The following is an 18,762-nucleotide window of genomic DNA, read 5'->3' on the forward strand; positions in this document are numbered from 1 at the left end:
GTCTATCTCGCACATAGATAAAATCGGTGAACGACTGTTTACACGGAACGATCTGCGAATTTTTTGCGAACGACCAACGACGATTTGAGAACATGTTCAAAGATCAAAATGAACGATTTCTCGCTCGTCGCTTGATCGTGTGATCTGTGTTTACACGTACGATTATCGTTCAAATTCGATCGTTATCGTTAACACAGCATAAATTACTTCTATTAAAAAAATCTCAGGTCTTCCAATACTTATCAGCTACTGTATGCCCTGCATAAAGTGGTGTATTCTTTCCATTCTGATACAGTGCTCTCTGCTGCCACCTCTGTCCATGACAGGAACTGTCCAGAGCAGGAGAGGTTTTCTCTGGGGATTTCCTACTGCTCTGGACAGTTCCTGAGATGGACAGAGGTGGCAGCAGAGAGCACTGTGTCAGACCGGAAAGATTACACCACATTCTGCAAGGCATACAGCAGCTGATAAGTACTGGAAGAATTGAGATTTTTTTTTTTTTAAATAGAAGTCATTTACAAGTTTATGTAACTTTCTGACATGTCAAAAGTTATGTTAAGGGGGGGGGGTCTAAGCATACAATTCCCCCCCCCCTTTCTGATCACTGGCACTGTCACATTCTTCTCTCCCTGCTCTTAGTGTCTGCTACTCCTATTGACTTACATTGGGATTCTGCCTTGGTCACATGGCACAGAGCCCAGGGAGAGCGCACATCTCCTTGTTTGTTCTAGTGTTCAGACTCCAATGATCAAAACTTTTGCTGTGTCTCTGACTTGTAAAAGTTTTCTAAAGTTAGAGTGCCCCTTTAAACAATTTAGTCTTTCATCTAGGTCAGTATTTCCCACATACATACCATTTATCTATGAAGGTTAAATTCCATCTCCTACTCTATTATTTCCAGTGTGACTGGTGATGGATCATTTACAGCCCTGCTTAGTGTGCACTTCTTCTGAATGATGTGGCAGTATGTTGTCTTATAGATTCCATCTGTATATACCCAGGAAGAGATTCAGACTATTATTCAAGTTTTTTTTTTAAATCTTTTTACATCTTTATTTCCATTGACATTTCCTGGTGAGTGCTTAGTGGACGTATTTAGCACTTTACCAATGCCCTGATGTCTTCTATAGTGATTAATGACCTGTCTTCTTTCATTACTGTAAACCGACCATAGGCAAACAGTGATACCTAATAATCATGGGAAAGAAATTAGAACATACAGTAACAATCAACATTCAGTTCACCATCTTACAGATCGCATTGACATCCTTGTCCGTGTTCTTTATAAATGCCCTTTGAAACACAATCATCCGTGTTAACAGCAATGCAAGTGTTTCTCAGGTAATATACAAAGCGTGGCCTAATATGCGGTAAGCATTTACATCATCGTCCACATCTGTTTTGAAAGCGGTATAATAGAGACTGTCCCTTTAAGAAGCGGTCTGTTCATCGGCATACAGTACATAGAAGAAAGATGGCATTGTGGCAATGATCAAAGTAGGCCTCTTATTACGCTGATATATGATTTTGCTCACAAGCTGGGATGTACATCCTGAGGCTTAAAAAATGGACCCCTTATTTGCCACAACCATAATATAACAAGGAAAGCCAGGGTTTGGAAGTAATCCTCTATATAGGGATGGTCCGAACCCTCGGTAATAATTCCCGCTGTCTGCCCGCTCCGTGCAGCGGGTGGATCTAGCGGGAGGACCGCCTGGAAAAATGGGATACAGCCATAGCCATAGGCTGTATTCCATTTTTCCAGGCAGTCCTCCCGTTGTATCCGCCCGCTGCACAGAGCAGGCAGACAGCGGGAATCCGATGCCGAGCGTTCGGCGGGTTCGGACCATCCCTACCTTTTGGAGGGACAGTTCCTACTTTTCAGCCTGTCCCTCTTTGCCTCTTACATGTCCCTCTTTTTGACCTCGGAATTAGATTTGTATTAATAAACCTTCAATGTTACGCTAGAAAGTGTCTGGTTTCTTACTGTATAATAGACCCAAACCTGCATATTGCTCAATGGATCCTAAAAATTGTTATATTTGGATGAATCGTGTGACATTCTGGTCACACATACAGATCATATGGCCCCATACATACATACATATAATAATAATAATAATAATAATAATAATTTTTATTTATATAGCGCCAACAGATTCCGCAGCACTTTACAATTCTGGAGGTATATACATCTGTAGGTGTTACAGATTATTTATATATTTTCTTGTACTAAACTTTTATCTGCATATTGCAGTCTTATCTTCTTGTTTCTTATACAATGAGCAGGTTTTATAATTCTCCACATTTGGACATTTCTGGATAATGACACCTTTTTTCCTATTACTTTTGACATGTTGTAAATGCAGAGTGACTACACCTAGAAAATAACAGGGAAGGGCTAATTACGATGCATTTCCACAACCAGGTATTAGTCGTGTACATCTGTAGTCACTCTGGTCACACATGACATGATGTTTATAATTATCTTATTGGTGAACAATGAAGATGATAGCTGATGTATGAAGGTGTGAGCACATCATTGCCTGGCTGTACTTGTAATGAAGGAAATGTTTCTTGGCTCATTACAATAGAATGTTTCTCGTACTATCATGATACATAACAATGTAAATTTTAACTGAATATAAAGTTAAAATCCAACTTTTTGCCTACCTACCCCCATATTCTCAATTATATGTCTGTTAGTCTTGGAATATAAGGTTGTATAATGTGCCTGAGGTGCTGATTATCAATGTGTTCCTGAACCTGTATAAAGGCCCTATTACACGAAACGATCATCGTCCGTATTTGGCCGTGACAGCCGATAATCAACTTGTGTAATGCTGCGTTTACACGGAACGATTATCGTTCGAATTTTCGCAATAACGATCGCATTTGAGCGATAATCGTTCCGTGTAAACACAGCAAACGATCAAACGATGAGCGAAAAATCGTTCATTTTAATCTTTCTTAAATTGTCATTCATCGTTCACTAAAAATTCGCACATCGCTTCGTGTAAACAGTCTTTCAAAGATTCACCCTATGTAAAAGATAAGCTTAAGCGATCTTAAGAACGATCGCATTAACGATTTTTCTTACGAATTTTCTTACGATTTTTCTAACGATTTATTCGTCTAAACGCTGATAGTTAAAAAAACCAAATTGTTGCTTTAAAATCGTTAAACGATCGAATGGGCGAATTATCGCTCCGTGTAAATGTAGCATAATAGAAGACAATGATCAGCCGACATGAACAATATTGGCTGATCGTTGTCTGCCATTGAAAGACAAACGACTAATATAGCAACAATCTGCCTGGGTGATTGCTAGATCATGCGGCCAGCCCATAGAAGATAGCGGCGGTCTGCTGCCGTCACTCCGCGGCTTAGGAGATTGATATATGGCTTTGTTGAAAAAGTTCCAGGATAACTTGACGTGTATTCATATAAATCTCTCCCAAATCTAAACTAACTATGCCTACTCTTTTGCCATCTATCTGTGCATATAGAGAGACCTGTCAGACTGGCGCCTTGACTAACTAACCCGCATTGAGGAGAGCGATTGTTTGGTATGGATACTATGAGGATTTATCAAACTGGTGAAAAGTAGAATTGGCTCAGTTGTCCCTAGTAACCAATCAGATTCCACCTTTCATTCCTCACAGACACTTTGAAAAATAAAAGGTGGAATCTGATTGGTTGCTATGGGCAACTGAGCCAATTCTACTTTACACCAGTTTGATAAATCTCCCCCTATATTCCTCCTAGTTTGTGGGGCTTCTAGAAGTCACTGAACTTGTCTATGTTGGTGTTCCCAGTACACTCAGACACATTTGTATGAATCTGTGACACAACCCTCTCATTTATAGAGCACTTACATTACTGTGACTATATGAAGTAAAATGACAGCATGAATGGTGATGGCTGCCAGCCTGTTAATGTGACGCATATTTCCAGTTCTACATGTAAATGTATTCTCCCTTCTGGAATTTCCCATGCGAGTTTTATGATAATTTACTTGTCCTTGTTACGAAAAATGCTAAAAAGTGTCATGTGTATAACATATAGCAGACAGCGTACCTGCAAAGGAACGTCATTCTCCCAATATTAATAAGTCCCATTTGTATAATTCGGTCACAGTTATTTTAACCCTTATACCTGGGAGTTTCTGGACAGTTCGCATGACTGGTGGCTGACACTTAAAACCTAAATTAAAGAAAATAAGTTTATATTTTATCCTCATACCTGTATATCCTCTGAGGCTATGTTCACACGTCGTATCACGGAACGGCCGGTCTCTGCCAAGATCATCCCGGCCGGTACTGCAGTACCGGCCGGATGATCTTTATGGCCGTAGTGTTCTGATGCGGGCGCATCAGCGCGTGCCCGCATCAGAACTCCCCTTAGCGCACATAGCCGGAGCCGCTCGCTTCATTGTGTGAACTGACAGGTTTTCCTATGGCCGCAATTCACTGAATTACGGCCGCAGAAAACTGACATGTCAGTTCTTTGCGGCCCGGCATGGGATCCCGGCCGGAGTGTATATAATGTGTATACGCTCCGGCCGGGATCCCATAGAACAAGAGGCAATGTTCCACACTGCATTGCCGATGGCAACAACGGCCGTACTTTTACTAGTGTGAACATAGCCTGAATATGTATAGACACTTAGAAATGTATCAAAAAGCCACTTAGAGCATTATATTTTTTTTTAACAAACACTAATAATAATGTATATAATGCACTTACTGTATGGCTCCCTACTTTCCCTGTGTTGTGTCAGGAGAAGGGCCTCATAACTCATAACTTTGGAGCACTGTCCTGAAACAAAACAGGGACAACAGTGAGCACTTGTCCCAGCTGCTTCCAGCAGTCTGTGGGGTTTAAACACCCAGACTACAACTGATCAAATGTTTGACATGACTATAATTGTGATAGTAATGATTTAAAACCAATGTTATGCAACTTGGAGTCTATAGTAATTGAGATATGTAGGCAAAAGTTGCATGAAGATTTTATTTTGTACCTAAAAAGTCAAAAAGTACTCTACACGTGTTAGATTTAATGGTGCGTTCACGCAGGCAGATTTATCTGACAGATTTTTGAAGCCAAAGCCAGGAACAGACCATAAACAGGGAAAGGGTCATAAAGGAAAGACTGAGATTTCTCCTCTTTTCAAATCCATTCCTGGTTTTGGCTTCAGATAAATCTGCCTGTGTAAGACTATATTCACAGTATGCAAGATTATGTAAAACAAAGTGTAATCAAATTAACAACAACTACTTCTAGGGATTATGAAGGGCAAACATTTTTATTCTCAAGCACCTTCAGGCAACTTTGCATTAATGCAAAACTATCATTTACATTTAAAGGGGAACTATCAGCAGGTTAGACAAATCTAACCTGGTGATAGTCCTCTATAGCACCGGGGATGCTGAGGAGCAGGGTATGTTTGTTACCTTCCTGCACGGCACGGTCCTTCGCTGTTAGTCGACGTAATCTGTTACCAGAACTACCCTGCCCCTACCATCTCCATTGATAATTAATGGAGAAGGTTTGCCAGAAGATGACGGCGGGGGGGGCAGTGCTCCCAGCCGAAGATTACGCCAATTTACAGCAAGGGACTGGCGCCGAGGAGGAAGGTAACACACACAACCTCCTCCTCAGCATCCTCAGCGCTATAGATTTGTCTACCCTGCTGATAGTTTCCCTTTGAGCTTTCAGCATAATGTTTTAATAGTACATGTTTATACATACATAAAGCAGCACTTAGGAATAAAAAAGTACACAGTTTTCATCAATGTAGCTGAGTTATGTGATTACCTCTCAGACTGCCGATCCGGTACATTGCTTCTAATGTATACAGCAAATAAGTCATTTGCAAAATTGCTTTCTATTACATTTCTCATCACCTAACAAAAGTTTAGATTATGGGAATACCCCTTTAAGCTTTATACTCTCCCCTGACTTCTGCCTTTAAAGCTGGCAGGTTGAAACCTATCATAAGGAGTCAGGCTGAAGCTGCATCTCATAGGAACACACTGAGACTCTAGAGTGTGAGAACAGAAGTTCTGTTTTGATTTATCACATGTTACTCTAAGATTGCAGTCACACCTTTTGTGTTTCACGGATGACTATTACCCCACTCTAGGCATAATAATGTTACAACATGCTGTGTGGGGAAACAGTCCAAGACAGGCATTCACCATCCGTGTTGTCCGTGATTCACGGACAGAACACAGAACTTGTGAGTGCATCCTTAGATAGGACTTACCACCTCCTGGGGACTTGAGGTTATTGCAAACCCATCACCAATGACACAGGTATGATTTAATGTCTTGCCTTTTCATCTGTGCCTGTGTCTTCAAATCATATCACAAAAACAAGCTGAGGGATTACCTTTCAGGGGGACCTTGCTGCTCTCCGGACATGTATCTTTTAGTGAATAAATATATTCACCATTTAAATTCCATTTCATAAAGTGAGGCTTATTGCTTGGCTATACCATCAATTTATAATCGGTAAGAGGTTAACCTCTGGGACCCCAATAATTTTAGGAACAAGGAGTATGCAGGGCTGGAGAACCGCTGTATCCCCTTCTGGGTTTTCCCCTGCACGGTGGCACTCCAAGTGAGCTGCAGTTCCCTGCCCCGCTGGGGGGCCATGGGCCACTGTACAGAGAAAAATCAAGGAACACAGTGATAATTGGTGGGAGTCACGGAGGTCATAGCCCCATGATCATAAATTATATATATATATTTATTTTTTTATTAACAATATTGGATCATACTTTCTAGAGTTTTGCGCTGTGCGATTTGGCATTACCAATCCCCTTGTCAATAGTGGACTCTAATAGGGTCCGTACACAATCGGATGCCTATTGTCTGTAATTTACATATATTTTTCAAGCCGAATGACTGCATCAAAAGCTATACTAAACGTTTGAATGTTCTTGTGTAGAATGTGACAAACACAGTTATTACATTCAGGACAACAAAAATTGAGATTCCCTTGGTATGATCACTAGTAGCTCTTCATTTTAGAGACTCTGCTCCCTGCATAGATGATCACTGCCCAATGCAGCACTTAGAACCCCCCCGCTGACTCCCAAAACAATGACAACTTACTAGTTGCTCGGCTATTATCTACATTTCAGTTTGAGATTTCGGTGGCTTACGAGAAAAATAAGCAAATCTATATCAATGTCAGTGTGTTAATAGCTTGCAGGAGTGTTATTTCACATTTTAATCATGGCTTTATAGTGTGCCCATTAGGAAGAAACATTTAGACTGCCGAATTGTTGACATCCTACAGTATTGTTCAACAGGGAACCGTTCTAGCTGCATAATGATGGGATGATTATGCTCGGTTGTTTGTCTCTTGGCCACAGATTTAAACTTAAATTTCCTGCCGTCTGAAATCCTTTGGATTGCCGAATTGACGTCCGTCGAGAGCTCATTGTCTTTTAATGTCTGCAACCGTAAAAGAATATATTTTTTTTTGTTTTTTGGTTTGTCAGTGTGGTTTCGTGCATTTACTTTTCAAATGGAGCTGACTACTACATTACAGCCACTGGCCTTGTAAAAGTGAGAGAGCTTGACCAGTATTTAGCAAATGGGCAGAACTGGTGGTGGCCAGAGCCAAGAGAAGAAAATCTCAAATGAATGACTATTGGATAGGCGCTCACACCAGATGGGGCCTAGAAGTGCCAGGAGCTCGCAATTTGTGGAGAGAGCGCTGGATTTCCTCTAAATATACATTTCATGACCAGGCTGACAGATGGCAGGTCCTATGAGCCTTTAAAGAGAGTATAAAGCCCTGATATCATAATTGCTATATTTTTCCCTCATTGATCATTGGGTGGTCTAGTCTAAGTGAGTGAGTGGGACAAATGTGGTGCCGTATTTGGAGCTTTAATAACACTTTCTATTCCAGATGTGCACTTAGAATAAATGGAAATAGTGTAGCAATATAGTAGTCATATAGTTAAAAAGTCTGAAAAGAATCCATAACGTTCAATTTATAACCCAACTGCGTTGTGTTGATCCAGAATAAGGCCAAAAAAACCCTCATAAAGCAGAGGCCAATTGCCCAATTTCCTCTTGATTATAAATATGGCAATCAGAATAAATCCCTGGATCAGCATCCCACCACCAGAAATCTAAAATTACTTGTTAGGGTATATGCACACGGAGTAATTCTCGCTGAAAACTCTTTGCGGAATCCGCCGCTCGTCTCCGCACACTCCCGCTTCCCTCTCTGCCGGCTCTATAAAATGCTCCGGTGGATTCCGTCGTCCACCCAAAGAAATGACATGTCAGTTCTTTGGGCGGAAAGTGGAATCCACCCGACCATAGAATGGAGTCTATAGAGCCAGCGGAGAGGGAAGCGAGAGTGCACGGGGACGAGCGGTGGATCCTGCACTGAGTTTTTTTTAGCAAGAATTACTCCATGTGCATATACTCTAAATTTGGATAAAGCTGCCATGAGAGCACATCGTTGCCTCCAATTTTTATGAATAAATTGTTTTTCCATAAGGATCAATAAAACATTCGGTTAACAGTTATTGAACATGTGTAGGCACCTTTAAAGCCAAAGAGCACTCTAAGGCCTTTAGGCATCGATACTTGCCTGTAAAAAGATTGTCAGAATGACTACAAAATTTGTATTGTCTGTGACTTTTCCCTCTCTCCTTTGACAATGCATCATTCTCTGTTGTCACAGAGGCTTGGCTGGATTTTCTCTCCCACCCCATTAAGTGATTCACCATCTCTTACCGGCACCGCCAGCCTACATCACCATCTCCCTGAGCAGACAAGGTGTAAAAGAAACAGATTCTGCAGATTCTGATGCAATAGTCTGTATTCTGTGCAATAGTCTGCAGTGAAATTAGATGTTCTGCAACATCATGGCTAAGGAACTGGCAGGAGTGCTGGGGGAGGGAGGTAGGGAGGGTGGGAGGATTGTAATGGAGAGCAGAGGGAAAGCAATGCATTCTGGGACTTATTAAAGTTTAAAGGGATAGTTCACAAAAAAAATTCTTTTAAATCAACCGGTGCTAAAGATTTGTAATTTACTTCTATTAAATCTTGTCTTCCAGTACTTATCAGCTACTTTATGTCCTGAAGGAAATGGCGGATTCTTTCCAGTCTGACACAGTGCTCTCTGCTGCCACCTCTGTCCATGCCAGGAACTGTCCAGAGCAGTAACAAATACACATACTGTTCTGCATAAAGCTGTATTATATTCTAAGTGATACGCATAGAAAACCTCTCCTGCTCTCCAGACTGGAAAGAATACCACTTCCTGCAGGACATACAGCAGCTGATTTTTTTAATACTAGTAAACTACAAATCTCTGGCACTTTCTATCACCAGTTGATTTGAAAAAAAAAAAAAAGGGGAACAACCCCCTTAAGCAATGCTTCTGCAAAATGTTTATTTTTTACCCCTTTTCGCACTTCTCACACTTTGGAGACTTAGTAGAAAGTGAGTTTCCTTTGAATCAGATGGCATCACTGTTTTATTCCTCCCACCGCCCCCGCAGACTCTTCTGCATAAAACTGTATTATATTCTAAGTGATACCTAGGAAAGAATTCAAGGTTCTGATTATTTTTTCAAGACGTAAGTAAGGTTATGTGATTGGAATATAAATGTCTGTGCTGAATGCTCATGAAACATCTTGGCAGCTTTGTGCAGTAATTGTATTAGAGATCCAGACAGATTATTCTGCACAAAATCCATTTATTATGTTTACCGTTAGATTTAACACTAGGGGGTGGTGTTCTTCTGGAAATAATTTCATAAAAAATGCTAAGTGCACCTTCCTCTCTGCTGCTGCATTCTCAATAAACATATATTACCGTTCTCGTAGAGTTACACTACGGCTGACTATTGCTAAATATATTTATTGGTATTATTCTATTTGATTGCCGTCTTTTTTGTTCATTTTCACTTTTTCTTTCAACAAAATATAATAGCTGCAGTATTACAACCTACAATTTCTATCAAAAGAATACCCAGAGCCCAAATTATCACAATGTCACCTACAAAGAAGAAATGTCTCCAGCTCCCAAATCACTACATGATAAGCCCGATACAAAAACTATTTTGTGGAATAATTTGTCACATAAAAGTATTCATCAGAAGAAAGAGTAATGTCACCCCCAGAAGAAGCCCAGGAGAAATGCACATCAGTGTCCACTTGGTTTGGATGCTTTGTTATGGGACTCCACGTTTGCACTTAAAGAAGAAAACCGTAGGGTTATAAAATCCGGCAGCCGGCAGGGGGAGGGGGTAAATTGATTACAAGTACTAACTTACCTCTCCCGATGCCCGCAATGAGCAGCAGGACTGGCTGCAGGCCCCCCGTCAGTAGGCTTTTTCTCTAAGTTGTGATGATGTCACATGACTAAGGGGAAAAATGCCTGTCCGGGCTGATGGAATGGGCGCTTAGCCAATCAGTGACTGAAGCTGCCAGTCCATCAGCCGGGTCATGCTGTGTCCGCTCCAGAGATCCCAGAGCCCGGCAGGGGTACCGTGGCCCTTCCTGCCACTCACCAGGGGCACAGGGAGAGGTAAGTTAGTACTTGTAATTAATTTCCCCCCTGCTGGATGTTATAATCAATCGGACTTATCCTTTAAAGGGGTTATCTAGGCTTAGAAAAACATGGCTGCTTTCTTCCAGAAACAGCACCTCTCCTATCCCCAAGTTTGGATGTGGGTTTGGCAGCTCAGTTCCATTTAAGTGAATAGAGCTAAATTGTAATACCACACACAACCTGAAGACAGGGGTGGTGCTGTTTTTGCAAGAAACCCCTTTAAAACACATTAGGATTTTTTTTTCCTGCTAAGATATATATACGTTTTGGCTTCCATGGATTGTGTTTCTCACTGGTATATTATTTATAAGGAATCATGTTGTTCGTGATTATGAGTTCAATTATGTGTTATTGTAACATGCATGAGATTTGTGTCTTTATTGTATTATGTGTTCCCTGTATATCATGTGTGCATTACTCTTTGTTTTAATGACTCTTATGTGATGAATAATTCAATACAATTGTTTCATATTATGCTTGTATAGTGATTTGGGATCTGGAGACATTTCTTCCTTGTAGGTAATATAAAGTATAATAGCTATTAAAGGAGAATGGAAAATAAGAATATGATATTCCCTGTAACTGGTATGTAACCCACTGAGAGTCTGTTATTTTACAAAAATAAGTGCATGGTATGAGGGTTATAGCATTCTTCTACAAAAGAAAGGGTGGAGAGGGTAGGATGGGCAAGTACCAGACCATTCTGTAAACTTATTTTTAGTCTCCCCCTGTATGTCTGGAATTGGTGCTCAAACTGAAGCGACACCTATTGTTTTTACATTAATGTGTCATTGTCGTCACAGTAGATGTGATATAAAGCAAGTTTGCAATTTACATTCATTATTTTTTTTTTTTTAGTTATCATGGAAAACATGGCACTTCCTGTTTTTTTTTTCTTCAGAAAACAGCAAGTTCAGTGTATCTTGGGCCATCTGAGCACTCACAGAGAGAAGGCAGTCATGTGATTGATGGACACAGAGCTGTAACTCTCTGTATTGGCCGGAATTCCTATGTTTAGTTTAGTCAGAAAATCTGCCTTTAGGAGACTGGACCTGGATTTCTGGCAAGTACAGCTTTGTTTTACAGCATAATAACAACAAAAAATAATGAATGTATATTGCAAACTTGCTTCATATCACATCTACTGTTGATTTAGATTTTGAAAGTTATAACAACAGTGACACTTTAAGGCTATGTTCACACTGCGTATGAATCCGTCCGTAGTGCGAACCGCGAATATACGCACGTAGTTTTGAGGTTGATGCGTTCGCTTGAAAGTATACGATATACGCCCGCACAGTGCACACTACGTATGAACTTACAGCCGGATCGTATACGGCGCCGTGAAAAATTAACAAGATGTCAGTAACTTACCTGACCGCGCTCCAGCGTCGTCTGGTCCGGCTGGAGCGCAGCGCCGCCCTCCTCGGCCGAGCCGGGTGACGTCACGGAGACCCGACGGCGTCCCTAGTAACCAGGGAAGCCGCGGGTCTCGCGTTAGTGTACGTCGCCCGACCAAGCAGCTGAGTGCTGTTGAGCTCAGGCTGAGTGACGGATCTCTCTGCCACTCAGCCTGCAGCGCACCAGCTGCTATGTGTCTGGATTCAGGAGGCCGGACCAATCAGTCTTTGGTCCGGGCTCCTGATCCAGTATAAAGTGTTTTCAGTGTCAGCCTCTAATCGCTGGCTATTAGTTGTTCTGATCCCAGCTCCCCAGTCCCTTGTATTCTGTCCTATCCTTTTCCATTTTGTCTTGCCTGGATTCTGACCTTTTGCCTGTCCCCTGACTCTCCGCTCGGTTCTGATTTTGTACTGCGTTGCTCGTTTGGTTTCTGACTCGGCTAGTTGACTCTCCGCTTTTTGTTTGTCTGTCTGTCTGCGTTTTATGTTCTGCACGTATACAGCATAGGGATTGTCTTCGTGGTTGTCCGCGACCGCCTAGGGTCGACTGAGGCAAGTAGGCAGGTGACAGTGGGTGGGGTCAGATTTAGGGCCCACTGTCGAGTGTCTTGTCTTCACCTGCCGATCGTGACAGAATAGCCAGCCTGTACAGTTTCGTGACGTGCACCAGGATTTCTATTATGGATCCTATGAAAGCATTGTTGGAGCAAATGCAGAACCTAAACTCAATGGTACAGAGCCTTGCTGAACGGGTTCAGGAGCAGGAGGCTGCTCCCCGACAAGTTACTATGACCACCCCTTCCCCCCCTGAACCACCGGTACAACTCCCAGAAAAATTTAAGGGCGATAGAAGGAATTTCCGGACCTTCAGAGAGGGGTGCAGACTGTTCTTTCGACTACGTCCCCGCTCCTCAGGGGACGAGTCCCAAAGAGTGGGGATTATCATGTCACTGTTGCAGGGGCCACCACAGGAGTGGGCATTTTCTCTTCCTCCCAACGCCATAGAGTTAACTTCGGTTGATTATTTCTTTTCAGCTTTGGGATTATTGTATGACGACCCTGACAGGACTGCTGTAGCCGAGCGACAATTGACATCTTTAAAACAAGGTAAAAGGCCAGTTGAGGACTATTGCGCAGAGTTCCGCCAGTGGTGTATCCCATCCGGTTGGAACGACTCTGCTCTGCGCTATCAGTTTCGGGTGGGCCTATCTGAGCAGCTAAAGGACGGGTTGGTAGCTTATCCTCCCCCTGAAACGTTAGAAGAGACCATGACGTTAGCCATCAGGGTGGATCGTCGTACGCGGGACAGACGTAGGGAGAAAGGAATCATTGAACTCTGTAAAACCCCTACCTCTTTTCTGTCTCCTTCTAAACCTCCTCCTTCCCCGTTACCACCTCCGGAGGAACCCATGCAGATCGGGGCTACCGATGCGAAAACTAGACGGGCCCATCGTATGCAACATAATCTGTGTCTGTACTGTGGCAAAGCTGGACACCGTGTTCGGGAATGTACTTCCAAGCCTGGATCATCGCCGGAAAACTCCAGCGCCTGAGTGACTATCGAGGGGGTCACTCAGGCGCACAGGTACCACTCGATAAGAATAAATTAATGGTCCCCATCTCACTATGTTTGGGTGAGAAGTGTATTTCAGGAATGGCCCATGTTGATTCAGGGGCATCCGCTAATTTTATTAATTCCGGGTTTTGGTCCAGTCTGGAGGTATGTCCACTTCAGCTTAAATGCCCGCTGAGTATTACTGGGGCGGACTTTACACCACTGGCTCAAGGTAGAGTGAAATATATCACTCCTCCTCTAGAAGTAAAAGTGGGGTCGATCCATTCGGAGTGTCTTGATTTTCTGGTTATGGACAATTTGTCTTCCAATGTTATTTTAGGTTTGCCCTGGTTGACCCAGCATAACCCTGTTTTTGATTGGGCAAGCAGAGAACTCGTCCAATGGGGGCCCGGGTGTGCTGCTCACTGTCTTTCTTTAAATTTAACAGGATGTTCTTCATTAGAAGGGGAGATCCCCGAGTTTCTGTCTGATTTTTGTGATGTTTTTGATGAGAAATCGGTGGATGAACTACCCCCTCATCGTCCATACGATTGTGCTATCGATTTGGTTCCTGAATCTAAATACCCGAAAGGGCGTATCTTTAATTTGTCTAGACCAGAAAGGGAAGCTATGCGGGATTATATTAAGGAAAACTTACATAAGGGTCACATCCGTCCCTCCTGTTTTCCCCTTGGGGACGGATTTTTCTTCGTAGGCAAAAAAGATGGTGGATTACGTCCCTGCATTGATTATCGGGAGCTAAATAAAATCACCATTAAGAATCAACACCCGCTCCCTTTGATTCCAGATTTGTTTGATCAGATTGTGGGGGCCCGGTGGTTTTCTAAGATCGACCTCCGGGGGGCCTATAATTTGATTCGAATAAGGGAGGGTGACGAGTGGAAAACTGCATTCAATACCCCCGAGGGACACTTTGAATACCTAGTCATGCCCTTCGGGTTGTGTAATGCGCCTGCAGTTTTCCAACGCTTCGTCAATGATGTGTTTCGTGAGTACCTGGGTCGTTTTGTAGTGGTGTACTTGGACGATATCTTGGTTTTTTCTCCAGATTGGTCTTCACATGTCAATCATGTTCGCAGAGTTATGGAACTGTTAAGACACAATCAGTTATTTGCGAAGTTGTCGAAGTGCCAGTTTGGTGTTCAGGAGGTCTCTTTTCTGGGATATAAAATCACCCCTAGTTCTTTTGGTATGGATCCCCTTAAGGTGGCAGCCATTGAAAAATGGGAACGCCCCAGGAATCTTAAAGCTCTTCAAAGATTTCTGGGTTTTGCCAACTACTACAGAAAATTTATTAAAGGATTCTCAGTAATTGCTAAACCCTTAACTGATCTCACCAGAAGGGGTTCCGATATGGATAACTGGACTCCTGAAGCCATTCTGGCCTTCGACAAACTCAAGACATGTTTTTCTGTCGCTCCGGTGTTGATTCAACCTAACTTTGAATTACCTTTTATTGTCGAGGTAGATGCTTCAGAGGTGGGTGTAGGGGCTGTCCTCTCACAAGGTCCCGTAACACTCACTAACCTCCGACCCGTTGCCTACTTCTCTAGAAAGTTCTCCAAGACCGAATGCAACTATGACATTGGCAATAGAGAGCTCCTTGCCATTAAGTGGGCATTTGATGAGTGGAGACATTTTTTAGAGGGGGCTAAACACAAAATTAAGGTTCTTACCGATCACAAAAACCTTGTTTATTTAGATAAAGCCAAGCGCCTTACTCCACGGCAAGCCAGATGGGCATTGTTTTTTGCACGGTTTGATTTTGAAATCACCTTCAGACCAGGTTCCAAGAATGTAAAGGCAGATGCTTTATCTCGTAGTTTCAGTGTTAAAGAGGTCCCTGTAAGAGAATCCGAAACCATCTTATCTCCTGGGGTGGTGGTGGCAATTCTGCAGCCCGATCTGGCTGCTCAGGTGGTTCAGTCTCAGTCCATGGCGCCTAGAAACACCCCGTAAAATAAACTATTTGTTCCCCCTAATCTTCGGTTGAAAGTGTTGGAAGAAACACATTGTTCAGTACTGGCAGGTCATCCAGGTATTGCTGGTACCAAATATCTACTGTCTCGTCATTATTGGTGGCCATCCTGGGCTACGGATACTAAACTGTTTGTAGAAGCTTGTGAGATTTGCGCCAGGTCCAAGGTTCCTCGCAGGTTACCGGAGGGACTTCTTCAACCCCTGCCTCTGCCTGCTAGACCTTGGACCCACATCTCCATGGATTTTATAACTGATTTACCACCCTCTAAGGGGAAAACGGTGATTTGGGTGGTTGTTGACAGGTTCTCGAAGATGTGTCATTTAATTCCTCTCAACAAACTTCCCAATGCTCGTACTTTGGCCTCTCTTTTTATTAGTCATGTCTTACGGTTGCATGGGGTACCAGAGAATATTGTGTCTGACCGGGGAGTACAGTTTATATCTAGATTCTGGAAAGAGTTTTGTGGTCGCCTAGGTATATCTTTGTCATTTTCTTCAGCCTTTCATCCACAATCCAATGGACAAACGGAGAGGGTAAATCAGTCACTGGAGCAATTCTTAAGGTGTTTCGTTGCAGGCTCACAGGAGAAATGGAGAGAATACTTACCATTGGCTGAATTTGCCCTGAACAATCGTGAAAGTCAGTCTCTCAAAATGTCGCCGTTCTTTTGTAATTTTGGGTTTAATCCTCGTTGTTCTTCTGTACATGCGTCCGAATCCACTAATCCATCCGCCGAAAGAATTTACAGAAAACTGTGCACAGTTTGGGCCCAGGCTCTGCAGAACCTGGTTAAAGCTCAAGAGAATTGTAAAAAACAATCTAATAAAAGACGCATATCTGGCCCTGAGTACAGGGTAGGTGACAAGGTGTGGCTCTCCACTAGAAATTTGAAATTAAAGACACCATCTGGTAAATTGTCTCCCAAATACATTGGTCCTTATCCTATAGTTGAGATCATAAATCCAGTTTCATTTAAGCTGCTGTTGCCTAGGAGTCTTAGAATTCACGATGTTTTTCATAAATCTCTATTGAAAAAATTTGTTAATCCAGTGATTCCGTCTGCTCCTCCCGCTCCGTTGGTCATTCAAGGTGAACTGGAATATGAGGTGGAGAGAATTCTGGATTCTCGTCGGGTTCAGAGTTCTTTGCAATATTTAGTTCATTGGAAAGGATTTGGACCAGAGGAGCGCACTTGGGTAGCTAGTAGAGATTTGCATGCATCACGTCTAGTTAGACAGTTTCATCTGCAAAATCCATCTAAGCCTGGTCCCTTAGGTAGAGGTCCGGAGGCCCCTCCTGAAGGGGGGGGTAATGTCAGTAACTTACCTGACCGCGCTCCAGCGTCGTCTGGTCCGGCTGGAGCGCAGCGCCGCCCTCCTCGGCCGAGCCGGGTGACGTCACGGAGACCCGACGGCGTCCCTAGTAACCAGGGAAGCCGCGGGTCTCGCGTTAGTGTACGTCGCCCGACCAAGCAGCTGAGTGCTGTTGAGCTCAGGCTGAGTGACGGATCTCTCTGCCACTCAGCCTGCAGCGCACCAGCTGCTATGTGTCTGGATTCAGGAGGCCGGACCAATCAGTCTTTGGTCCGGGCTCCTGATCCAGTATAAAGTGTTTTCAGTGTCAGCCTCTAATCGCTGGCTATTAGTTGTTCTGATCCCAGCTCCCCAGTCCCTTGTATTCTGTCCTATCCTTTTCCATTTTGTCTTGCCTGGATTCTGACCTTTTGCCTGTCCCCTGACTCTCCGCTCGGTTCTGATTTTGTACTGCGTTGCTCGTTTGGTTTCTGACTCGGCTAGTTGACTCTCCGCTTTTTGTTTGTCTGTCTGTCTGCGTTTTATGTTCTGCACGTATACAGCATAGGGATTGTCTTCGTGGTTGTCCGCGACCGCCTAGGGTCGACTGAGGCAAGTAGGCAGGTGACAGTGGGTGGGGTCAGATTTAGGGCCCACTGTCGAGTGTCTTGTCTTCACCTGCCGATCGTGACACAAGACCATTGTTTGAGGAAGGAAATTTTGAAACTCACGGCCGTGGATTTCCATGCGGTCCCGTACGGAGTACTTATTTCAGCCAAATTGAACTTGATTTTTCGATCCAAAAGGTTCTGTGTGGTTTACGGGGCTGGGCGAAGATTTCCAAGTAAATGATCTGCCTCAGATCGCTTTGTAACAAGCTAGGGAAGCATAACTGTACTACGGGCGTATGTTCGCGGTTCGTACGCATCCGGCCGCATGTCGATTTTTCCCACGCCCGTAGTTTCAGCCGCACATGTACGGCGGCGTAAGAACTACACAGTGTGAACAAAGCCTAAACATGTTTTTCAAGAATTTTTGATGGTTTTATTTTATTTTCCATTTTACTATATTATAACAGAATCCTGAAATTTAGCAGTTATTATTCCCATCCCTAGGGCTCACTGTAAAGTATATCACTAAATGGTGAACAACTGGGTGAAGCTGTGGCAAGCCAGGAATTTCCAAATGCAGCAGCCACCACAGGGGTAATATTACAGAGCACCTATAAAAAGCGCTATAAAAAGGTTTCCCAAAGCGGGCAACCCTCCCCCCACCCCCAACGTAACTATGTCCTGTTAGGGGGTATTAAAAAAATAAAACATGAATAATAATAATAATATATATATTTATATATGTATATATATATATATATATATATATATATATATATATATATATATACTAAAGGCCTTATTACATAGGGCAATTACCATCCCTGTGTAATGGAACCAGTAAACCAATGAACAAGCAATACTTATTATTCTGCTGAGAGTTAACAATTATTAGTTGGCTGCATATCTCCTCATATAGAAGGAGGATGTCACGCCAACAATGATGCACATGAACGACCCAGTGATCACTCTTGCAGCAGTGTCGAGCTGTGGGAAGTCTCTTTAAGCGAGCGTCATGTATTCTGACAACAGTACCACATATACGAGAATTATCCCTGTAGAAGTTTTTATTCACAAGTGTGACATTTTGGCTGAAACTACACAGCTGCTTTTTGGTGGAGGTAAGCAGTACCATAAGGGCTAAGGCACATGTCTGTAGAATTCTGTCTGTACACGGACAATGTTCTGCTGACTGGACCTTTGGAGCTCCCAGCATTATGATTAATTATGATGTCAGGAGCTCCGATACTTTTTGAAAGTGTACTGACACAGCTGCGCGGCAGAATACTGTCCGTGTATGG

The sequence above is a fragment of the Dendropsophus ebraccatus genome, chromosome 5 (assembly GCF_027789765.1).
Source record: "Dendropsophus ebraccatus isolate aDenEbr1 chromosome 5, aDenEbr1.pat, whole genome shotgun sequence".
NCBI classification, from domain to species: domain Eukaryota; kingdom Metazoa; phylum Chordata; class Amphibia; order Anura; family Hylidae; genus Dendropsophus; species Dendropsophus ebraccatus.